Here is a 26,278-nt window from a genome sequence, read left to right as displayed (position 1 = left end):
AGCAGTTCAGGCAGTATCCAAAGAGCTTCGAAATCGACATTTCGGGCAAATGCCCTTCATCAGGAATAAAGGCAGTGAGCCTGAAGCATGGAGAGATAAGCTAGAGGAGGGTGGGGGTGGGGAATCAAGAAATACAATTTTTGTTTTAGGACAAAGAAGATTGATGAGGGCAGAGCAGTAGATGTGATCTCTATGGGCTTCAGTAAGGCGTTCGACAAGGTTCCCCATGGGAGACTGATTAGCAAGGTTAGATCTCATGGAATACAGGGAGAACTAGCCATTTGGAAACAGAACTGGCTCAAAGGTAGAAGACAGAGGATGGTGGTGGAGGGTTGTTTTTCCGACTGGAGGCCTGTCACCAGTGGAGTGCCACAAGGATCGGTGCTGGGTCCTCTACTTTTTGTCATTTACATAAATGATTTGGATGTGAGCATAAGAGGTACAGTTAGTAAGTTTGCAGATTAAACCAAAATTGGAGGCGTAGTGGTCAGCGAAGAGGGTTAACTCAGATTACAACAGATCTGGACCAGATGGGCCAATAGGCTGAGATGTGGCAGATGAAGTTTAATTCAGATAAATGTGACGTGCTGCATTTTGGGAAAGCAAATCTTAGAAGAACTTATACACTTAATGGTAAGGTCCTAGCGAGTGTTGCTGAACAAAGAGACCTTGGAGTGCAGGTTCATAGCTCCTTGAAAGTGGAGATGCAGGTAGATAGGATAGTGAAGAAGGCGTTTGGTATGCTTTCCTTTATTGGTCAGAATATTGAGTACAGGAGTTGGGAGATCATGTTGCGGCTGTACAGGACATTGATTAGGCCACTGTTGGAATATCACATGCAATTCTGGTCTCTTTCCTATCGGAAAGATGTTGTGAAACTTGAAAGGGTTCAGAAGAGGTTAACAAGGATGTTGCCAGGGTTGGAGGATCTGAGCTACAGGGAGAGGCTGAACAGGCTGGGACTGTTTTCCTTGGAGTGTCGGAGGCTGAGTGGTGACCTTATAGAGGTTTATCAAATTTTGAGGGGTATGGATAGGATAAATAGACAAAGTCTATTCCCTGGGGTCAGGGAATCCAGAACTAGAGGGCATAGGTTTAGGGTGAGAGGGGAAAGATATAAAAGAGACCTAAGGGGCAACTTTTTCATGCAGAGGGTGGTATGTGTATGGAATGAGCTGCCAGAGGATGTGATGGAGGCTGGTACAACTGCAACATTTAAAAGGCATATGGATGGGTATATGAATAGGAAGGGTTTGGAGGGATATGGGCCGGGTGCTGGCAGGTGGGACTATATTGGGCTGGGATATCTGGTCGGCATGGACAGTTTGGATGGAAAGGTCTGTTTCCATGCTGTATATCTCTATGACTCTATGACTCTCATAAAAAGTTCCTCAAATGTGGGAATGAGTATGAAGGGTACTGGTTTTATCACTGCTTAAAGTTTTCCAATTACTTAACATGTATGCCATATCCAGCAAAAGTCAACCACATCCTTATGCAATTCAGGCCAATAAAAGGGGTTTTGTATTTTGGTTGAGTTTTCCTTACTCCCAAATAATTTCCTACTGGTAATTCATGTGCTTCCCACAAGACCTCCTTTCTATAACCCACCAACTTGATGAACTTTTCCTCATTCCTCATCTGCCTGAATGGAGATCTATGATGGTCTCCATTTTCTCCAACTTAAAAAAAAACATCCAAGGCCTCACAAACTGTTTACTTTATTGGCTTTGAAGCAGACTACTTGGCACCTCTGTCTGAAAGATTTTTCATTAAAAAAAAACACCAGGACAAAATACACTTCTTCAAGCCATTGTATCATCACAAATCTAAAACAAACAACCTTTTTGTAAAAAACCTGATTTTTGGGAATATTCCCTGCTAACATTTTGCATTTAAAAAATTTGTAAATATTCTTTATTCATAAAAGAAAACCACTTTGTGTAAATACACTGTAACAAATGCAGTTTGGTTCGGTACATATAATATCAAATAAACATTTGATTTTGACTCTATCCCGACAAACCGAAGGCATCTCTTACACAAACAATACCATATTTGCATGCATTGAGGCACTAGGCAGGTGTGAAAGCTGAGTGGACCCTAATTAACCTTCAGCAGAAAGACCTTAGGCAATGGTCTTTCCCCACAGTGCCTTCGCAACAAGTGCCCAAAGTTTTAGTGCATCCCTCAGCATGTATTCCTGGACCTTGGAATGTGGCATTCTTCAATACTTGGTTGAGGTCAGTTCCTTGTTCTGAAAGATCAGTACATTTTAGGCAAATCAAAGAGCGTCCTTCACTGAGTTGATGATCTTTCAGCTGCAGTTGGTGTTTGTCTCGGAGTGTGTGCCGGGGAACAGACCGTAGAGCACAGAATCCCGTGCCACGCGCAGCTCGGAACGAACATTGACAAAAATCATTGCATCTTTCTCCGGACTTCCTTTGCAAAGGCACATTCCAGAAGGAGATGTGTGACAGTCTCTAACCCCCGCAGCTGCTTCAAGGGCAGTGTGTGATGGTGCAGACCAACTGGGGTGTGCCTAAAGGATCTCACAGTTAGTGCCCGTCTCACCATCACCAAGCAATTTCGTGGAGAGTGTCGGAAAGTTCTGGTGATGAGGCATTCTGACCAGATAACTTTGACTGTCTGATCAGGGAACCAGCAATGGAATCCACCCTCTCCTTTCCCCTCAGGGTCTTAAGAATGCTGCGTGCTGACCACTTACTGATGGACTTGTGGTCAAAGGTGCTTTTTCTTTGTGATTTTTTAATAAGACTATTGCTTCAGTTTTCTGGATTCCAGCTTCATGGTGAGTCGTAAAATTCTGGGCAAAGGCTTCTGATTTTTGTTTAAACCAATTGTGGTGGTGAGCGTTTAAATGTGCAGAACAACCCTCCCCCTTCTTTCTGCAATGCAAACTGGAGAGTTCGCTGGATTTTGTGCTTGAGAGCTCTCTCAGCAGGTGGGGTGAGGACCTTCTGCCTCCCTTGATGCTGGCAGCCAATCAGGTTGGCTGTTACAATGCACTGCATTCCACAACAGGACCACGAGACAACTATGAGATATTCCCCAATATTCAGAACACGCTCCTCAATCCAGGCACACTTCCCACCACAAATCATAACACCCACCACAAATCATAACACCCATTCCCCTTCCTCTAGTTGTCTCTCTGCCTCAACACACTCAGCAATGTTCATTGTGTTTAGCCCTGAGAAGCACACTTCTCTACCTCCAGCCTGTCTCTGGGCAGGAATCCCACTTTAAAAAGCATGACGTTTAAATGTATTGGAGTTGATTTTATTTTTGGCATTTCCGGATTTCATAATAGCAGCATTGGCCACCAACACCCCTACCTCATCCCCAAGCAGAATTTGTGTTCAGCATCATACCTCAGCCATTTGAATCTGTTTCTGTGTTGATCCAGATAGATCTATATAAAGTATCTAGTAGGCTAGTGCAAGAAAAATTAAACTCCCCATTCTTTATATAATGACATAAATCATTGCATAGAATTAACCAGATAATGTAATATGCTTATGTTAATTAGAATAATTACTTACTGTATAAGTTATAAAATGACATATTACATATGAGACAGGTCATATTCAGTGATTAAGGTGCTGAATTTGGGTATCATGTATTTTCTGCTTGAATCTTGTAGATAGTTAATGCATCTAACCAGGTACATATGGTAAATTTTGTTATGAAGCTTAGAATGATTAATGAAATCCATTAGTGGTGTAAACAACTGTTAAAATAATCTGACTAATTATAATGAACCACTTTATGTACAGTCAGATCTCATATATATGTAATTTGGAGAAGGGTTAAAAATGAGATCATGCCTCCAAGAATATTCCTTGAACCAAACCAGTATATTTAGCTGCCAGGCAAGTTATAGAATGAAACAACTTTGTAATATTAAAAATCAGGAAGTCAGCACCCTGCAAAATTTTGTTTGTTGACAGTGACCCCTATGTGAAATGTTAAAGAAAAACATGAATCGCTGTCAAGATGCTACTGGTCGGACCATGCCGCTTGAGTCAAATGAGAATTGCAGAGAAACAGAATCACATGTGGCTTTAGTATCACCAAGGTCTTCAAATGAAAACATAGTTTAATGGTGCAGGATATAGGCCACAACTTCAACATATTATTAATGTCCGTTTGTTGAACTGCAAAAAAAAGATTTCCATCATTTTAATGTTTCCTAGCAATCAAGAGTTGAAGTGGGAAAAGGGAAAAAAGAATATTTATTTATGTAACACCTTCCATGACCCCCGATCTCCTCAAAATGCTTTACAGCCACAGGATTTTTGAGGCGATTTTACTGTGATAATGTCAAATGTCGCAATAAAATTGCATACAGCAGATGCCCACATTCAGCATTGCAACAATTACTGAATAATATATTTTTTTGTGGAAATGTTAGTGGAGGAAAAAGTATTGACCAAGACATCAGGGATAACTTCCTTGGCATAATGTCATGGAATCCTTTATATCTACCTAACAGGGCAGACAGGGCCTGAGACAGGCATTTCATTTGAAGAACAGAATTTCCAAAAATGCATGACTCCCTCAACTTTGGACTAGAGTGTCAGCAAAGCTTTTTATACTCAGTAACAACCTAAAACCTCTGCTTTAGGGCTTGTCCAGTGAGCCATTCAACAGGGAAGGGAATAAAAAGGAACATTGAAGATAACTGACATATCAGAACATGGTGGATCGCCAGCAGTCCACCGATCACCACCCACAATGATCCCTTTTGCACCTATCCTACAAACTTTATCTCTTTAATTCCAGGCATCACCTTGGCATCTTTAAATCCTACAGTTAAACCTCAGCACTGCAGACTGCTCAGTATTAATCTAAGCCTTTGAGATGACCTGTATCCCACAGGAACTGTTGCAGGTAGTAATGGTTCAACTTCAAATGCGTTATATTTGAAAAAAAAGATTACATTTTCCAATGAAAGATATCAAAGAAATATATCTTCATAAAGTTAAACATTTTGCTTATTATTATGCAAACAAAGCAATCTAAATGTTGTTTACCAATGTCCTCCTTCAATCTTCTTTCTCCATATAATAAATAGAGGTCATTTACAAGAAGCTGGTAGTGTTATTAAATTAGTCATTCTGAAACAATTTCATCATTTCTTTTTTAATTGCTCAGTAAATCTATTTACCTTGGTCTTCACCTACTTATTAGAGTTAATTCTAACTATTCCCAACCTCATTGTATCTTTACTTATATAGAAATTTGCAGATTTATTTTCCAAACTTTAGCTGACTTTAAAGATACTTGTACTATTACCATGCCATACTGCAAACGCACCATGGTAGCAACTTACACAACATCAAAAGGGTAAGTGCAGGTGAGGAAGTAATTTGTCCAAATAGCCCTGTTAGAGGTTTTAACTGTTTCCATAGTTCAATTTAATTAAGATGTAGATTTTAATCAGTTATATGTGAAGATGCCCGTTGTTCTGAATTTGCCTTTCACTAGTTTGCCTCCTTGAAATAGTAGCCAAGATTAAATGTTTTTATTCCACTTCGTATACTCGCCTGACACAGAATTCAGTCCGCTTGATATAAAATGTTTAGCAGTGTCCTTCCCCATCCCATAATGATAACTATGATGTTGACAGTCAACAAAATAGGATGAGATAAGGGATCTTGTGGTCGGTGATAATGTTTCCTCCTCTGAGTGAGGGGATCAGGGTTTGGACCCACCTGCTCCAGAGGTGCATAAAAACATTTCTGAAGATAATGATTAAGAAATATCTAAAACTGGATGGGGTGGGATTGCATTGCATTCCCATTCCATTTATCATTTTTACATAGTGAGGACTGCAGATACTGGAGATCAGAGCTGAAAATGTGTTGCTGGAAAAGTGCAGCAGGTCAGGCAGCATGCAAGGAACAGGAGAATCGACGTTTCGGGCATAAGCCCTTCTTCAGGAATGAGGAAAGTCTTACCTCCTTCCACCTATCGCATTTCCAACGCCCCTCCCCCAAGTCCCTCCTCCCTACCTTTTATCTTAGCCTGCTGGACACACTTTCCTCATTCCTGAAGAAGGGCTTCTGGCCGAAACGTCGATTCTCCTGTTCCTTGGATGCTGCCTGACCTGCTGTGCTTTTCCAGCAACACATTTTCAGCCACCATTTTTACATACCAAACTTCAATCCAAGGGTAAATTCCTGCCTGAAGGAGGCACTGAGGCGATGTTAACATGTCCGTTTTCTTAGTCGGCTGATCTTGGGTGAGAATGGGAACATAGGATTTAGGAGCAAGAGTAAGCCAATTATTCCTTCAAAACTGCTTCACCTGACAACAAGAATAATGAATTCATTTTAAAATAGAATTCCATGATATCGTTATGATCTTGATGCAATCTTACTGCAGGCACTCCAGTCAATTTGGCAAATATCCTGTCAGGAAGATCAGGAATCCTCCTTCAGGTTGCACAAGGTAAGTTAGATCTCTGGCTCCCACCCTTTTCTCCATAGCAATACCCTAGATCAACAAGCACATCGAGTTAGACCCCAGCTACCACCGTCTGAGAAAAAGAACAGGAAGTGACTTCGCAACAAGAAATGACATCACCACAGGACATGACATCACCAACCCAAAGAAACCCAAACATATAAATAGAAAGCAGGAATTATCATCAGTGCTCCCCCTGAGGCCCACTGAAGATGTTACCTAGTAGGTGACAAAACGTCTGAAAATGAACCCTCCAGCTTAGTGAGCAAACCTACATTCAGAACCTCAACCTGAGCTACAAATCTTCTCAGAACTCGCTAGCAACACCCTGCAGAGACCTGCCTGTCTGCGGCCTTCAAACTCACAGGCTGCCTGATTTTTATATGCACAAAGGGAGCAAGCTGCTTTTAGATGCCCATTTCGGGTGAGCGATTAGTCAACAAAATGTTGGTGTGGCCTGGCTGTTAACATGCACCAGGCCTTTTAGTGCAGTTTCCAGGCATGTGTTGTACACGAGCCAAGCATCTGGGGTAGAAATTTTGAATGTGACTAATAAAGAGGAAAATGTTAATAAAGAAGTGTACAGAGTCAATAACAATTCATTTAGACATCTTAGGATATGCCTGTATTTAGTAGCAAAAGAATAATTTCTAGTATTTTGAAAGCCTAACTCAGGAAGACTAAATCATGCCTTTGTATGACTGGGCCAGAATATAGAAGTGAATATATCAACCTGTGTCAGTATAAATATGCCTGTGACCTCATGCTTCAGAAAAAATGCTATGGCTTATTGTCATATTCCAACAGAGAGAGTCTTTGTAGAAGCCTTGTTGATGATAGTCATACCTGTGAAACTCGAAGACAAAAGCTGCTGTTGAATAGGACCCCGACCTACTTTTTATGAAAATAGCAGAATTTTGAGGAACCATCTAGATACCTACAACCACATTTGTGTAGGGAGTGATGGAAATACTGTGGTTGTGTAAGAGCTTCATTTATTTGATTATCTAAAACAAAATTTATTTATCTGCTAAATTGTATGTAATTAATGTTGGTTCCGATTCATATTGAAGTAAAAGCTACAAAAAGTGGAATTGTTCTCAAGATTTATTCATTTGGGGGTCATTTGGTGAATTTAGTTTATGTTTTAAATTCTGCTGTATTCACTGCATGAAAAAGAAATCCTGGGACTTCTACACAGCCTTGCTTAAACAATGAGAAGTTGTTTTTTTCTTACTTCTCCCAACCCATGGGCCTATCCTCTACCCAATTCAAGTCAATGATGTTTGCAATTTTTTTGGATAAGTGCTAATCTTTTGGTTTAACAATGTAGACTGAAAATTAATGGTGAGGCCTTGGTCACTTTTAATTGATATGATTTACGGCAAGCATAATAATCCATCTGAGAGGACTGTAAAAGCTATGGAGCTCTGAGATAGCTCCACAGAGGCCGCTATCCCATCACCAAGTTACACTTTATTTATACGTGGAGAGTCCTTGACACTGATACATCTCCCTCAGAGCCAGCTCTCAGAGTGCCAGGATGTCTGTCAGGCAGAGCTCCCAGATTAGAACAGATTAACAGCCCCAATTAGGGAACTGATAGTCTATGAAGTTTACCTGGATGACCTCATTACATTTACCATAATTGCAGTGTTTATAATCTGGCATCATGTAAACAAACTTTTATGTTAATATATAATAAAGCCAGGCTTAGACATTGCCCTATCAATGAGTTATCATTGCGCATTTCTGTTTATTCATTCAGGGGATTATTATCCTGGGTCAGCATTTATTGCCCATCCTTAATTTCCCTGGGGAAGAGGATGGTGAGCTACCTTCTTGAACTGTAGAAATTCATTTGATATAGGTACATCCATAATGCCATTGGGAAGGGAGTTCCAGGATTTTGACCCAGTAACAATGAAAGAACAGCAGGATGGTATGTGGCTTGGTCAGGAACTTCCAGATGGTCTTTTTAGATTAGAATAGATTCCCTACAGCGTGGAAACAGGCCCTTCGGCCCAACAAGTCCACACCGACCCTCCGAAGAGTAACCCACCTAGACGCATTCCCATACCCTATTACTCCACATTTACCGCTGGCTAATACACCTAACGCTATGGGAAATTCAGCATGGACAATCTCTATTCTGGAATGTGGGAGGAAACTGGAGTAGCTAGAGGAAATGCACACAGACACAGGGAGAATGTACAAACTCTACACAGATAGTCACCCAAGGCTGGAATCGAACCCGGGTCCCTGGTGCTGTGAGGTAGCAGTACTAACCACTGAGCCACTGTGCTGCCCCTATGTATCTGTTGCCTTGAGCCTTCAAGGTAATAGTGCTTGTGGGCTTGGAAGTGCTGAGATTTAGTGTGTGCAGGGACATGTCTCTATCAACACAGGAGGCATCATATAGCTTTCAGCTTAATTTCTCAGTGCTCGGTCACTTTGTGCTCAATTAGAGGCTCTGTGTCTTGCATTACCATTTCAGTACACAGGGAGGTGATTGCTTGTGATGGTTTGGAAAAGCAAGCAGTCAAAGCGGTGGATATGTTGCTGTACAGTAACATGCTATAACAATGGCAAACCTGCATCATACACCAAAGGCTTGCATGGCAAATACACTGCATGTGCTCAACCTGACAGCCATGTATAAAAGCCAAAGGGGACCAGTCCTTAGTCAGGTCAAAGGAAAATATGGTTAGTCAGGGAGCCCATTGAGTAGCTTATCCAATTCCAGTCTGGAGTTTAGTTGTGATCAGTCCTGCAGGTCAGTTGCAACCAGTCCAGGGATTACAGGTTACATTTAGGATACAGTGGAAACACCAATCCAAGGGTGGGCTACTTTTTCTTGCAATTTGTTAAAAGGAGGGACTGGGTCTGATGGAAGTGGGTGGAAGAGTGGCTAGTGGTAAGGTAGGAGATGGAGAAGTGGTGAGGTGATTGAGTAGGTAACATAGAGAGAAGGGAGGGTTAACAGTTTGGGAGGATGATGTGGGTGAAAGTTGTTGAGTGGGCAAGATACATGCAGTGATGAGAATTGTAACCGATGGGCCTTGTTGAGAGTTGTGTAGAGTGACAGAGTTAGAGTGAGTGGTGGCCCTGAACATGTGAGATAACACATGTGGTGCACTTGCTTCCTGCACTATTGTGCAGTATGTTGCACTGAGAACACTGCACTGACCTGGAATGCTATTCCCATCCAGGCTAGCTGTGTCTGGTGACCTGATTTCCTTTGCCAGTCAGCAGGATACAAGACTAGGCTCCTCTCCACCAGGTCCAGATGCCTGTGGGCGAACAACAGAGAATAATAGTGCAGGACCACAGTGTGAAGGGCCATTCTTGGCTTGCAGCATCTGACATGCTGTGGAGTTGGGTTTAAAAATAGCACCTGTGGTATCAATGTGACCAAGTCCCAGCAAAGGCAAGCACTGCCATCTGTCCAGCTGCATGCTTCCATGAACTGGACACTGCAGAAGTCGGGTGCATTATTCATGAAGTAAAGAGTGGAAGACTGAATGAGTACAATTGCCTTGGGCCATCGTGTGCCAGCAATCATGAATCTCACCAGAAAGCACACCTTACCTGAAAATGGAAAAATCTAGGTTTTAATGTTTCGTGAATACTGGACAGAGCAGCAGATGTCCATTATTTATTTTCAAGAAAGCAATCAAGTTCAATATTGTGATATTAAGGATGATGATGACTCGAATGATACCAAACTTGATGTGCTTGTTTAGTTCATTGGTGCTGACTGGGTGAAGCATTAACAATGCCACTTCTGAGGTCATTTATTCACCATCATTCTCACTCTAGTGTGTTCGTTTTGCTTTTCCGTGAAATTTAATGTAAATTGGCAACAAGTAGATTGAGGTGCTAAATGGCACAATTTACTGCATGCACCACATTGCAATGTTCCAAGAAACTTTAAGCCTACATCTTTCATGTTTAGGCATGGGTGTGATTTATAGCAGCTGTATTTACTCACAGCACTGTAACACTGCAATACTGAGCAGATGCATTCTAAGGTCTTCAAACATGGGCAATTGGCACCCCAACAGTGTTTGGAATTGGGTAATCTGAAATTTGCTGACTGTCAATCAGCAGAACTAAGAACAAGTTGCAGACCAATTTTTATTCAAGCCGTGCCGTGGGCGGCACGGTGGCACAGTGGTTAGCACTGCTGCCTCACAGCGCCTGAGACCCGGGTTCAATTCCCGCCTCAGGCGACTGACTGTGTGGAGTTTGCACGTTCTCCCTGTGTCTGCGTGGGTTTCCTCCGGGTGCTCCGGTTTCCTCCCACAGTCCAAAAAAAAATGTGCAGGCCAGGTGAATTGGCCATGCTCAATTGCCCATAGTGTTAGGTAAGGGGTAAATGTAGATGTAGGGGTATGGGTGGGTTACGCTTCGGCGGGGCGGTGTGGACTTGTTGGGCCGAAGGGCCTGTTTCCACACTGTAAGTAATCTAATCTAATCTAATCTAATCTAATCATGATGATGAAACAAATAGTAGATAGGTGTTTGTGGAGTCACCTAAAATATAGCCAGTTTCATCATCGATTGTAAATTCAATGGCCAATCAATATATTTTATACAGTTGCTGTTGAATTCTGGATCAGTAGTCAGACCTCAGATTGTTTCTACAATCATTGAAACTGAAATAAAAGCAGGCTTCATATCAATGAGAACTTTCTTGTTTAGGACTGACACAAGATTTCTCACTAGGTTTAAATTTTCACCAAATGGTCTCTGATGGGATTTGTAAAGGAAAAATAAAATCTCACTAGTAATTTTTTAAAATTTAAAATAGCAGACTTAATCGACAACTTTTGGAGATTTCAAAGAATTAATCTTAATATTTTAATGTTATTACATGAAAATGAGTTCTAGTGATAATTCATTTTTGAAATTGTTACCACCTTTTCATCATTTCTGTAAAATTATTAGGGTGGACCCTCTGTGATGTTCATTTATAGAATCTTAAGTGGAGAGACACTTATCTCTTTAATAATGAGCCAGTGTAATTAAAGGTGGGAATGTGGAAGAGTTCAAGCACAGGCAACATGACACATAGTCTGCTATCGCTATTCCACAGTGGTTTATCAAAGGCTACTCCTTTAATATGGAGATTACACTTATGTACTTGTCTGAACTTGAAAGGCATTTTCCTAATTTACTTATTAATGAGATGTAAATCTATTTTTTCACTGAGTGTCACAAGTTTTATAAAATGTGTGTGTTTAGCAAGCAATAAATCCTACAATTTAGAAATTTCTCAGCTTTCCTTATTAATTCTGTTAAAAATTGATAGGCTTTATGTTAAATTTATTAATATTGGTTGCTGTCATTCACTTGGCAGCTCTTACTGAAATATGCCTTGACAGCAGCTGCATTAAAGATGTATGTCATTGTGTTCAGCACAGATTAATGAAGCACAGTAAAAAAATAGCTGTAAAAAGGAAAGTGATCAGAATGCGAAAACAGTCGATTTAATGAAGCCTTGCATTTCATTTTTTTATTCTGCAGCCTAGCTACACTTATCCATACTGCCAGTACTGCCAAGAAAGTTGATCTGAGTTTCATTACAATGCATATAGGCATTCTGATGAGAATGTGAATTTTAAACTTCATCTACCTGATGTTCAAAAATGTCACCCTTCAAGTTCACAGAACCAAGTCATACAATTAGCAATCCCTCTCAGTTAGTATCCTTAAAGCATCTGTACAAATAATTTTACGTATACTTCAATTGACCATAAACAATTGAAGGAGAACGAAATGTTGGATCAAGAGTCCAATTTACTGTCATACTTGGTGAGAAAAAGCTTTCTTTGATGTGAAGAACTATATTCATGTCACTAATTACCAATTGCATTGACTAACATTCTCTGTTTGATGTGTTACAGTTTATATATTCTGAAAGGAAAAAAATGAATCTTCCTTAGATTTTACAGATTTGCATAACCTCACAAATGAATGAGATAATAATTACCCACATCTTTCCATTCAGTAACATTTAAACTCTGGTCATGCTTTGCTGTGAGTTTGCAGTTTATTATACATTATTGATTGGTTTAATCAATGGTACTTTCATAATCAATTTACCAAAAGCTCTTTTAACTAAGTATATAGATGTCACAGGAACATGGACATGGTCAAATTTCTATGGTGAAACTATTTTAACTTAAGGCAAGTGATGGAATGTTTTAATATTTAAATCAACAAGCCAATATATAAGGAGCCAAGATTCAATTAAGAACTCTTTCTCCAGCAGTGTCTCTAGGAAAACTGGGCATGAGATACAAGGGCTGTAAAACTCACCTGAATCCCCATTTATTCCATATGCCAACTTAATGCCAACTCATACCCCAACATGTTGTCCGTATCATCTCAATACCAATTTGAATCCCTCCACCACTCTGCATGGACCCTCACATTTTCCATGCAGTCTCAAGCTCCTTCTCTGTGTGTTTTCCATACACATGCAACCAATGGTCGGTATAGGAAGCTATAGGAAACAAAAAAACTACCCAATCAGAAACATTCTTTGGAAAATAAACTTTTGATCCAACCAACCTCAAAAAACGTCAATCAGACAGAACACTAAAGTTTCAGTAACAAAGTATTCAAACACTTCACACTTTTTAATGTTGTCTAAATAAACATTGAAGCATTGACAGATATTACTGGAGAAACTCAACGGGTCTGAAGCATTTGTGGGAAGAAAGCAGATTTAATATTTAGAGTCTGGTGATTCTTCATCAAAAGTTCTTTGTTTTATATTATTGAAATATGAGCAACAGAGATCATAGAGTGAGAATATCTTATAACCGCTTCAAGATGTCAATCAAACAAGGTTAATGACTCATTTTTGAAAAAGATCCCTTGCTGAGCAGATGTTTTCACCATCCTGGGTTCTCAGGCAAATACACATAATGAAGACAGTTGTTTTTTTTGTGAGGAACATTTCTGAATGAGAATTTTTTTTCCCTCAAAAGAGTAGGACTGCTCCTTCTCATCTTCCTATATGCAAAGCAATGCCAAATTCACTGTCCCTAGATCTTAAGAATTACCTGAATATAACTGCTGCTTTCATAATGGCCCAATATTCATTCTCATTTCACTGATGAGCGGCCTAAGGAAACACACTAAGCATCCACCATTCTCATTCTTATTAAGATGAAGACCAGATATCAGTCAGGCCCCGGGCTTTGGTGCAAAGAAAGAATCTTCCTCTGTGCTCACTTTGCTCAGGTTAATGGTGCAAACCAATTACCACTCCTTCACCTATTCTTAAAAACATTTTAACTAGATGAATGAAATTATCTCTTTTAATTAAGCAAAAATGTGAACATGACTGCAATTTGGAAATTACCCAGTTTGTAATAACTTTTTGATGATTTATTTCCTCGCAGATTGATAAATTATTGGTGGAACACACTTTTTTTACTCAGAAATTGAAATTTTCTTTATTTTTCTTGAGCATAGTACATTATGATTGCCAATTAAAGCTGGCCTTCATTATATTTCAAGAGTGCACACTATGCCTTTTTATCAGCTTTAATAGCTAAGTTAGTACTTAAAATGAACAAACACGTTGCCTAAGTATTTGCCTAACACTACAAAAAAGTATTCATTGCTATTAGGCAGGCATTTATCCAATAAAAGCTTACCTGCATTGAAGTAAACCACACAATAGTCTGTTGTATTATTTTTATTTCACTAATATTGTTCACTTCAAATTAGAAGAATGAACCATTATGTATTAAACTATTTGGATCAGAGAATGTTCTTGGTCCTGTCAACCTTACTCTACCAGAATGAAATAATCTTACTTATTATTGAAATAAACAGGGATAAAGGGATGGGATGGTGTTGCTACTGCCTGCAAATAAATAACGGCTTTTAAAGTAACTTCAATGCATTTATTTCACTCTCGCATCCTTTTTTATTTACATCTCTGTCCTTTTAATGGCTTTGCTTTCTGCTCAGTTCATTGGTACTGACTGTACAATTCTTCCCTGTCACTTCGTCCACCATACTAAATATAACATTATTATTCAAAAATCCTCTCTTTGCTTAAATTCCAAGTTGGGTTTTTTTAAAGAGTGAATTGTTAATTGGAAAGTAAATAAAATCGCTACTTAGAAGTTGTAATTAACTTGCAATTTAAAAATGCAGTTTTAAGTGGCTAGCTGATCAGCAACTTCAACTCTTCTATTCAGTCACTCCAGAACAGCAGTGTAAAATGTCAGGTAAATACTGTAGGAAACTGACAGCCTGGTGTAGAACAGATTGATATTCACTTGAAAGCTTTAGTGAAAACAGGCCAAAAAGTGACAAAGGTACAAGTATTTGATTAATGATTTAAATAAGGTTTAATATACTGACCTGGTTTGTGATACTATTTCTATACATGATGATGAAGGGTTGATCATATGTCAACATCTTGAGTAGACATTTTGGATTAATAATAATTGTAGTCTCCTAATGACTGTTCTGAACTGCAGTTTTGTTTTCCACCCACAGTTATTTCTGCTGAATGTCAGACACTTTTGTCCTCCTGCTAATCTTTTATTTATCTAAGCAATTGGCTACTTAACTACTACTGTGCATTCCCATTTCAACATTTACAGTTCCAAAGCCCACTCTTTCTCCCACACAATTAATTTATGAACTCATGGTGTTCTTTTTTAACTGTTATCAATTTTGCAATTTAGTTCCCTGTATCATATCCTCTTACAATAATTGTTCTTGGCAACTGATTACAAAATCAACTGGGGAAAAATTAAAGTTTTTTTTTAAATTAAATCCTTAAATTGCTTTTCAGTTTCCAAAATATTCCTTTCACCTGTAAATTTTGACATACCTCAAATATTGACATTCACACCATCAAACCCATCTTACTACCTATTTGGACACCAAATTATCTTTCCCTTAAGAAACAATTGAAGAAAAGAATGAATTGAGAATGCAAGTTAATGGAATTAGTGGAAAATATGAAAAATCATGTGTTACATTTGACAGAACACAATGTAGCTAAAGACAATTCAATCTTCACTGAGAACAAAAAAAGAAAGATCCATTAGTTTTAGTTTCATAGCTTGTTTATGGACTATTAATGTAACTTTACTAATTTTATTTCTGGGATAGTTTTTGAGACCTTTCAGCTCAAGGCAGCCACAAACTTAGTTTATTATATATTTTGTCCTATGGATATCAGTAAAGGAATTTACTCTCGAGTTCATAAGACGTAGTTCCTCCAGTCCTAATATGAGACAAGGGAGATTGAGAGTCCACCACTGGTTCTGGTCCATTATAAACTTAGCTAAGAAAAGGAATACCTTTCATTAGGGGGAAGACTGAGATGGCAGGCTTGTGTGTGAGGACAGATTGAGTTAATTGGGCATGCATTCACTGGAGTTTAGAAGGACGACAGGGAATCTCATTGACACTTAGAAAGTTCTGATAAGGCTGAACAAACTGGATGCAGGAATGATATTTCCACTGAGTGGAGGAGTCAAGAGCTCCTCTACGACAAGGGCTCACAGTCACATCACTTACACCACATCCTGAGATGAGGAAATGCTTCTTCATTCACAGGGTGGTGAACCTGTAGAATTTTGTACCACAGGAAGCTGTAGAGCCAAAGTCATTGAATACATTTAAGAAATAAATAAATAACTTTCCACAAGTTAAAACAACTGAGCTGTACAGGGAGAGACTAGAATAATGGCATTGAGATAAGGAATTAGCCATGATCATGTTGAATGGCAGAGTGGATTTTGATGAACCAAATGATTTACTGTAGCTCCTACTTTCTGTTTCTATCTTTCCACATCTCACTGGAATAGATTACGGTTGGTACTGTTATGCAGCTGGAAAGTTGTAGCTTCATGACCATGCTGATGCTCACACCATAAGACTGCTGCGCCATTACTGAATTTCATGTGGACATCAATCTCTCCATCATAGAATCACAAAATAGTCATGGTGTAGAAGGACAATGTTTGCTTCATCGTCCTCCCTTGTGTTCCCTTTCTGGACTCTGCACTGTTTCACATAAAGCTATTCCTTTTTAATCTTAGGGAGCTCTAAATCTACTTCCGGGTGCCTTCAGTTGCTCCCTTCTGAGCCTCTTCACTGAGGTCTCTGGGTATTTTCTAAGTTTGGTTGACATATTACTCTTTTCCTAGTCCATGCTCTTGCCCTAGCACTTCTCACCAGCTTCTTAATGAAGTTTTGCCTTTGAAGCCCTGAACTTGCCTTCTTGCTGCTTTACAACTGTTGCCATTTTTCTTCGATCGATAAACGTGTTGCAGCTACTGCCTGACTGTCTGTCATTTTTCTAATGATCTTAGAATGGTAAACTCATTTGCTTGAACTTTGTTTTGTGTTTTCTTTTAGGCCTTTTGTGATTTCTTACACTCATGATAGGGATCAGATTGGCACTGCTGCAGCCATGTGGTATTTTGCAAGATGACCACTGGTAGCACCATATGGTATTTGCCACCTTTACCAGTAAGTGGTACTGGATAAGGATTGGTAGTTCACTATCACTAATCCTCATTTGTCTTTGTTTTCTCTTTGGCCTATGTGGTGATTTGTAGCAGAGAATACGTAGAGTGTTTATTGCATGATAGCACTGAATATAACTGTATTTGATTGGGCATAATTACCAAGGACTCAGTCAGCTGATGGAGATGCATCTGTTCCTTTGCTTACATTTAAATCCTATAGATGTGGTTGTACATTGCAACACAATGTTTATATTTGTAACTACTTCCGTACAGAGTAGTGATTATTTCAATACTTGTTTAACTGCAGCACCTAGAATTCTGTGCATTACTCACCCTATTTAATGATAGTTCCCTTTTCCATATTTCAATGCCATTCTCAATATTTAATTTCCATTGGTAAATTAGCCCACCAGTTACCAACTCATGATAGACTTTTTTGAATTTTATATCTTCACTCCAATTTTACCGCTGAACTTCATATCACATGCAGACTTAAGGCATTCAACTTTTCGTTCCTTCATCAGGATTGTTATAAATAATGTGAATAACTAAGATTCTAGGGCTTATCTCTGGAGCACTTACAATAACTACCACGGGTCATTTTGTTCCCTATTATTCAGCAAATTTATTATCCAATTCATACTTTCTTCCCTCATCCCATCCATTTTCACTTCAGCTGTAAGTCTCTGGTGAGGCATCTGAATTTTTATCCCTGAAAATCAAAATCTGCAACTTCAACCACTTTACAATGAAGCTCCACTTCAGTTACATAATCAAAGAAGCTGAGCACAATTCTTCAGTTAGATCCGTGCTTGGGGTGATTACTTTTACTCTTGTTAAATGTGCTTGAATTATTTCCTATTGATTAGGGACTCTGATATTTTCTTTTCTGTACATGCAGAGTTAACAGACAGGCCTACAATTCCCAGGATTGCATTTCTGACTTTTTCTTAAAACATTAAAACAGCGTTAGCTGTTTTCCAACCTTCTGGTACCCCTGTACTTAATGAGCTGTGGAAAATATCCAGTCACAGTTCTCCCACTTTGTCCCTACCACCCCCTACCTCTCCCTGCTCTCAGTACCAAACACAGTTCTCATTTCCTTATGTATTCTTGGAGTCAATCCATCAAATTCTGCTCCCTTTCAAAATTCATACACTGATTTCTTTTTCATGACTGCGACTAACATCTATTTTCTTCACAAACTCTGATGGGTCTCTGAAACCTTTAGCTGCAAGCAAAAACAAGTCTGCTGTTTTATATAATGGGGGGGAAAGCTATCAAATTTCCAACTTTAGCTTTTTTTTAGGACTATTATCTGTCTTAAGGACACATAGGGCCAGGTTTTCCCATTGGGCTCAGATGCAGGGAGACGGATTTGTTTCCGGGTCGTGAACCTGCCTGCACCACCAATTTACCACACAGTGAGGTTTTCATGGGGTCAGGGTCTCAAAAACTTTAGAAACAGGAATGTTATCCAATTAGTGGCTGGGGGTGGGGGCAGAAATGGAAGTGACACTCCAGGGAAATGGGCTAGGTTCTGGCCTCATTTGGCAGCCATTGCTATAGGTAGTCTTTAAAGAAAACTTTCAGGGGCTCTTCGTCTTCAAAGTTCGCATGGCAAAGAGTGAGCTTGGGCACAGAATAGGCTAATAAAACTTTATAGATTAGATTACTTACAGTGTGGAAACAGGCCCTTCGGCCCAACAAGTCCACACCGCCCCGCCGAAGCGCAACCCACCCATACCCCTACATTTACCCCTTACCTAACACTACGGGCAATTTAGCATGGCCAATTCACCTGACCTGCACATCTTTGGACTGTAGGAGGAAACCGGAGCACCCAGAGGAAACCCACGCAGACACGGGGAGAACGTGCAAACTCCACACAGTCAGTCGCCTGAGGCAGGAATTGAACCCGGGTCTCTGGCGCTGTGAGGCAGCAGTGCTAACCACTGTGCCACCGTGCCACCCAAATGTTTGTGAGCTTTTTTGTCCAAGTGTTCCGTTGTTTGCATTATATTTTAGCACTGCTACCCCATTCCTGCCAGGTTGCTACAAGGATGTTTTTGTGTATGGAAGATTTGAGTTATAAAGAAAAGCTGGGACTTTATTTATTGGAGGGTAGGAAGTTGAGAGATGACCCGCTCAAAGTTTATAAAATAATGAGGGGGATAGATACAGTAAATGGTAGTTCTCTTTTCCTTGGAATTTCATGACTAAGGAGCACATTTTTAAGGTGAGAGGAGAGAGATTTTAAAAAAACACGAAGGCAAATCTTTTATACAGAGGGTGGTTCACATGTGCAATGAACTTCCTGAGGAAGTGATGGATGTAGATACAATTATAATATTTAAAAGACATTTAGATCAGTACATGAATAGGAATGGTTTGCAGGGTTATGGGCAGATGGGATTAGTTTAATTTGGGATTAACTGTAACATAGGTGGATTTGACTGAAGGTTCTGTTTCCCTGCTGTATCAATTTAAGTCAGCTTCAGAGAACTGGTAAGCATCAGATCTCCACGTGAAAGTTTTGGGAGGCCAAATTGCAAGCTCATAATGAGCTCCTTAATGATCATGATGCACAGAGGCAAAAGGGTTCACTTTCTTATTTGAGAGTGGATGCGAGCATAAGAGGTACAGTTAGTAAGTTTGCAGATGACACCAAAATTGGAGGTGTAGTGGACAGTGAAGAGGGTTCCCTCTGATTACAACAGGATCTGGACCAGATGGGCCAATGGGCTGAGAAGTGGCAGATGGAGTTTAATTCAGATAAATACGAGGTGCTGCATTTTGGGAAAGCAAATCTTAGCAGGACTTATACACTTAATGATAAGGTCCTAGGGAATGTTGCTGAACAAAGAGACCTTAGAGTGCAGGTTCATAGCTCCTTGAAAGTGGAGTCACAGATAGATAGGATAGTGAAGAAGGCGTTTGTTATGTTTTCCTTTATTGGTCAGAGTATTGAGTATAGGAGTTGGGAGGACATGTTGCGGCTGTATAGGACATTGGTTAGGCCACTGTTGGAATATTGTGTGCAATTCTGGTCACCTTCCTATCAGAAAGATGTTGTGAAACTTGAAAGGGTTCAGAAAAGATTTACAAGGATGTTGCCAGGGTTGGAGGATCTGAGCTACAGGGAAAGGCTGAGCAGGCTGGGACTGTTTTCTCTGGAGCGTCGGAGGCTGAGGGGTGACCTTATAGAGGTTTACAAAATTATAAGGGGCATGGATAGGATAAATAGACAAAGTCTGTTCCCTGGGGTCAGGGAGTCCAGAACTAGAGGGCATAGGTTTAGGGTGAGAGGGAAAAGATATAAAAGAGACCTAAGGGGCAACCTTTTCACGCAGAAGGTGGTACGTGTATGGAATGAGCTGCCAGAGGATGTGGTGGAGGCTGGTACAATTGCAACATTTAAGAGGCGTTTGAATGGGTATATGAATAGGAAGGGTTTGGAGGGATATGGGCCGGGTGCTGGCAGGTGGGACTAGATTGGGTTGGGATATCTGGTCGGTATGGACAGGTTGGACCAAAGGGTCTGCTTCCATGCTGTACATCTCTATGACTCTATGACTCGCCCCTTATTCACAGGAACCATCATCAGAGGTGTCAGATTGGTACAGAATCCGCCATGACAATTTCTTATGTCCTGCCTCTATTCAGTCCCAAGTCAGGACGGGAGATTTTTAGCACCACTGATCTCTCATCATTATTTCTCAAACAAAAATGCAGAAGTTAATTTAGTTAACCTCAAATATCCTGCATGAATTATTTTCCAAATGTTACCTTTCACCCCGAATAATATTTTTCACACCTATGTCCATGTATGTTCCAATCATTGTTGTACCATGTTTTTACCATTGTTGTTTTATTTTGTTTCTCAGTATTATTGATCACTGTTAATTGCTTCTTCATAATTGAGCTTGAGTTCTTCAGCTCCTACATCATAAATACTTTGCTGTCCTTTCAATCTTCCTTTCATGACTTCTTCTTCTCCCATTTATATTCTGGTTCTAATTTATACTTCATTTACATAAATTTAGAGCCCATTTCCAAGATCCATGTTTATTTAAATGTAGTTTGCAGTTCATCCCTTCTCCCAAAACTCATTTCAGCTGTCAATGGGAATGATTTGTGGGACCACCAAATTGCTGCGAGATTCATAATCATTCTGATATTCATGCCACTCTCAATTCTGATGGCAGATAGTCTTGCTGAAAAATGGGTGTGGATGCAGGTCAGTAGTAGGGTTCTTAAATGAATATATACTTTTTATGGATTCAAAGATGTATTCAATATTCTATCTACTGTTTGTGTGCCTGTTTTCATTCCTACTCACAGCTCATGATCCAACCCACAAATTTTTACAAGCTGCCCATTCCATTGAGGAGGTATAATTCTTTTTTAAAGTTCAATGATTGCTACTTATAGCTGAAAATATTTTAGTCTTATTCAGTGTAGTACACAACAGATGCAGTTTGATAAGGACAAAAATTGCAATTGTTTTACAATATCTGTAATTGTCTTATTAATGTTTGAAAATGATATTCAAGTGCTGGACCAAGTTTAAAGGGATCACTTGTAATGTTCTTGGAATCAAAAATACTAGTGCATGGGTTTTGAGAACCATTGACCTGGAAGCAGAACCAATGGAAAGGAATTTGATGTGTATTTCGTCAAATACAAAGTAAGTTACTAACAAAGGAGAGCTGCCTCAGAGAAGAGAACAGTGGAAGGAATATTTCCAAGAGCTGTGTGTTTGTATTATGGCAAGCAGTTCAGATCATCAAAAACAATGTTAAATCCAGGCCTGTGACTGTGATGGTGCTGCTCCTTTAACAAGGTTATGTTATCTTTGTTTTTTTTCCAAAAAGGTTCTACAAGATAGAGTTGCTGAAATGTCTGGATTTATCTACTTGAAAAAGCTTTTAAGTTTAAAAAAAAACACTTGTACAATGAAAGGGGAATGGCCAGTTCTCCCAGCTCAGCTTTTCTCTGGTTTGTTTTGGATTTAGTAATCTGGCTGTTCAGAGTTGCTGGGCAGTTGTTAGCTGGGATTCCAAATAAACAGCTACATAGAAGAAGGAATTCTATGCTGAATCGCTCTGCCATCTCTCTCTCTCCTAGAAATCCCTGTGCTTGATTTCTACATTTTTGCCAAAGGGTGTTTACAGAGATTGTTGCAGGAATTAAATCGCAATAGAGTCGGTTGGGTTTTTAAGTAAAGTTATTCTATATTCTGTTCTCTTTTGTTTGTGTTTCTTTTGGTAATCTTGCAAATAAATTCTGCTTTGCTTAAAACTAAATGGTTAAGCCAGCTGCATCACTCCTGGAACATCCATTGTACATTTGCTTAAAGCAACTGGCAAAGTTAGAGTCCAGGCTACTTTCTTGAAATGCTTGCGGGGGACTGGCCTGACCCGGAATAGACTGAGGACTTTTTGCGGGATTTGTTCTATAGTACTGATTTGGGATTAGGGTTGCTGGACTCGAAGGCAGCGAGCGGTAGGTGTCAATGTCTTTTGTTCAAGGTGATGAATTTGGTTGGTTTAAATAGCGCATGGGATCGTAATGGCTTTTTCAGTCATGAAGAGTTTTCTGGGAGTGGAAGAAGTGACTTTGGGCGTTTTACAAAAGGTGATTAAGGCCAAGCTGTGAGAATTAGCAGACAAGCTGAGGTTGGAACTACCTCCGTCTATGAGGAAAGGAGAAGTAAGTACAGGAAAGCTCAGCATTTAAATTTGCTGGAAACACCATCAGAATCTTTGGAGATGGTGAAAATTCAATTGAAAATGAAGCAGCTGTGTGGTAACAAGATCACAAAGTCACCAGTTGAAACAGGAAACATTAAAGAGTAAAGATAAGAAAGCTAAAGTAGAATTAGCAGAGACCCCGTTGATCAAAATGGTTGAGAAAAACCAGGAGCAAATAGATGACAAAGCAGACATCTTTAGTCCAGAGATATTAACCTGAATTACAGCAGAAAGAAGAGATAGATGAAAGAAAAGGAACAGGCAAAAGAAATGAAACTGTTTGAATTATGATTAAAAGCAAAGGAAAGAGATAAAGAACCAATCACTTTAGCAGAACAAAAAGAAAGAGAGAGGGAAAGACACATAGAAGAGAGAGAAAAGGAGAGAGAAAAAAGGAAGAAAGAGAGGGAGTTTGAACTTCTGAAATTATCACTTTGACAGGAAAATCAGCTTTAAACAATGGAGCTGAAGGCTGAAGGTAAGCTTAGTGAGGAAGAGAGTGAGGATGAGCAAACCCATGGTAGCCAAAGGCCTGGTGAGAAACTGTTTAAATATATTCAAGCATTGCCTACATTTGAGGAGAAGGATGTAGAAGCCTTTTTCATCTCATTTGAAAAGGTCGCTAAACAAATGCAGTGGCCAGTCACCATGTGGGTTTTGTTGATCTAAACAAAATTTGTAGGTAGAGCTAGTGAGGTATTCACATCATTACCAGAGGAAGTATTTGTGGCATATGAGGAGGTGAAGAAGCTATCTTAAGTGCATCTGAGCTTATGCCAGAAGCCGACAGACAACATTTCAGGAATCTCAGGAGGGACCCAGGTCAAACCTACATTGAAAGGATCAATCAAAGTAATTTTGTTAGGTAGATAAGGGCATTAAAAATAGAACAAACCTATGATGCTCTTAGAGAGATAATTATTTTGGAGGAGTTCAAAAATTAACTTCCTGGGACAGTGAGAACACATATGGATGAACAGAGTGTTAAAACCACAAGACTAGCAGCTAAAATGGCTGATGATTATGATTTGGTTTGGAAATCAAAGTTTGGCTTCCAACATCAGTTTCAATCCATGAGGGATTGAAATTGGGGAAAAGAGAAAGTACATCTCGAGAAGGGTGGATCTTGGTGAAGATCATGAGGATAACTTATCACAGGGTAAAAAGGAAATTCTTGAAGTGGAAAGAGGAGTTAAAAAGCTCTGATGTTTTCACTGCAATAAAGTAAGCCAGATGTTATCACCATGTTGGTGGGTTAGAAAAAGTGCTGGGAAGCCAGATGCAGGAAAACAGGATAAGCCAGTGAATTTTGTTGGAGTGGTAACAGAAAGTACAGTGGAGGCTAGAAAGCTGCACAAGCTGGTCGGAGATTGGTTAAGGAGGAAGTGCCAGATCTTCTTAAACCATATACCTGTGCAGGTAAAATTTACTCGCATAGGCCAGGAGCAGCAGACAAAGATGTTACAATATTAAGAGACATAGGATCCTGTCAATCTTTCATGTTGAAAGATGAGGAGATATATACCTCAGAAGGACCAATGCCAGAAAAAGTGCTAGTAATGGGAATTCACAGTGAGACAAGAAGTGATCAATTATGTTGCGTGAGGCTAGAGTGTCCAGTGAAGAGTGGAGAAGTTGTGGTAGGAGTACTGGACAAAACTCTCAGCTCCAGGAATATAATCTGTCCTTGCGAATGATATAACTGGTTCACAGGTAATGTGTCCACTAGATTTCCAGAGGCCATTCAATTCCACAATATTACAGCTTAAAGGATTGTAGAGGAGTTTCTCAAATTTTTCACTAGAAAAGGACTACTCACAGAGATACAATCAGATCAAGGGTCAAACTTCACATCAAAATTATTCAAGGACATTATGGACAGCTCAGAAATAAAATCATTCAAATCCACTGCATACCATCCAGAGTGCAAGAAAAGTGGCATCAGACAGTAAAGACTATGTTGAAGGCTTATAATTAAGACTATCCAGATGATTGGGATAAGGGAATTCCATCTGTACTTCTTGCAATCAGAGATGCACCAAAGATAATACATGGCTTGGAAAAGGTGGACGCTAAGAAATTGTTTCCGTTAGGTGGGGAGACTAGGACCCATGGACACAACCTTAAAATTATAGGGGGTCAATTCAGAACGGAAATGCGGAGACATTTCTTCAGCCAGAGAGTGGTGGGCCTGTGGAATTCATTGCTGCGGAGTGCAGTGGAGGCCAGGACACTAAATGTCTTCAAGGCAAAGATTGATAAATTCTTGATGTCACAAGGAATTAAGGGCTATGGGGAGAACGCAGGTATGTGGAGTTGAAATGCCCATCAGCTATGATTAAATGGCGGAGTGGACTCGATGGACCGAATGGCCTTACTTCCACTCCTCTGTCTTATGGTCTTAAATGAATTGACCAAATTCCATTTATTTGAATTAGTTTTTGGGCATGAAGTGAAAGGATCGCTAAAGTTGATTAAGAAATTGGTAAGTCAGAATTCAGAGACCACATATTTGGACTATGTGTCAGATTTTAGTGAATGATTAAGTAGAGTGAGTGAGTTGGCCAGGCAGCATTTAAGGGTATCACAGCATACAATGAAACAGAAAGTAGACAAGAAATCAAAAATTTACAATTTTGCTATCGGAAATAAAATATTAGTATTACTTCCAGTGATAGGTGAACCTTTACAAGCAAGGTTTAATGAACCTTGTCAAGTCGAAAGGAGGTTGAGTGAGGTGAACTATTCGATAAGGACTCCAGACAGAAAGAAATCTCACAGTGTGTCTTGTGAATATACTCAAGATATGTTGACAGGGAAAGAAAACAAAAGAAGACTGCGTTATTAGTTACAGCACAGAGTGAAGAACCAAGTTCAGAGGATTCTGAATTGTACATGCCGCAAATTAAATTGGACAATGAGAAAGTTGTCAAAAATTGGGATAAATTATTGAGTTACCTTCCAGACAAAAAGTGCAATGACCTGAAAGAGTTATTGCTATCACATGGAGACATAAATGAAAATAAGCTGGGAAGTACTAACCTAATTATGCATGACATATATATAGGAAATGCTGTTCTGAATAAGCAACATCCTTATAGGCATAACCTTCTATAGTTGACACAGGTTCAAAAAGAGTTTAAACGCATGCTCCAACAAGACATAGTCAAAGTGAGTTACCATGACTGGAACTCACCCACAGTAATGGTGCCCAAACCAGACCGCAAAGTCAATGCAGTTTCAAAGACTGATGCATATCTGATTCTGCAATTGGAATACTGTTGAGAAGGTGGAATTTCTAAGTTGGAATTGCTCAGAGGATACTGGCAGGTACCTTTGTCCTAAAGATTGAAGACAATTTTGGCTTTTTTAACGCCGAATGGACTATATCAATTTAAAGTCATGCCATTTGGTATGAAAAATGCACCAGCCACATTTCAGAAACTAATAAGTAAGATCATTTCTGGATTACCCAATTGTGTCATATATATAAATGACCTA

The sequence above is a fragment of the Chiloscyllium punctatum genome, chromosome 38 (genome assembly GCF_047496795.1).
Source record: "Chiloscyllium punctatum isolate Juve2018m chromosome 38, sChiPun1.3, whole genome shotgun sequence".
In the NCBI taxonomy this organism is placed as follows: Eukaryota; Metazoa; Chordata; class Chondrichthyes; order Orectolobiformes; family Hemiscylliidae; genus Chiloscyllium; species Chiloscyllium punctatum.
Note: the sequence above shows the minus strand (reverse complement) of the source record.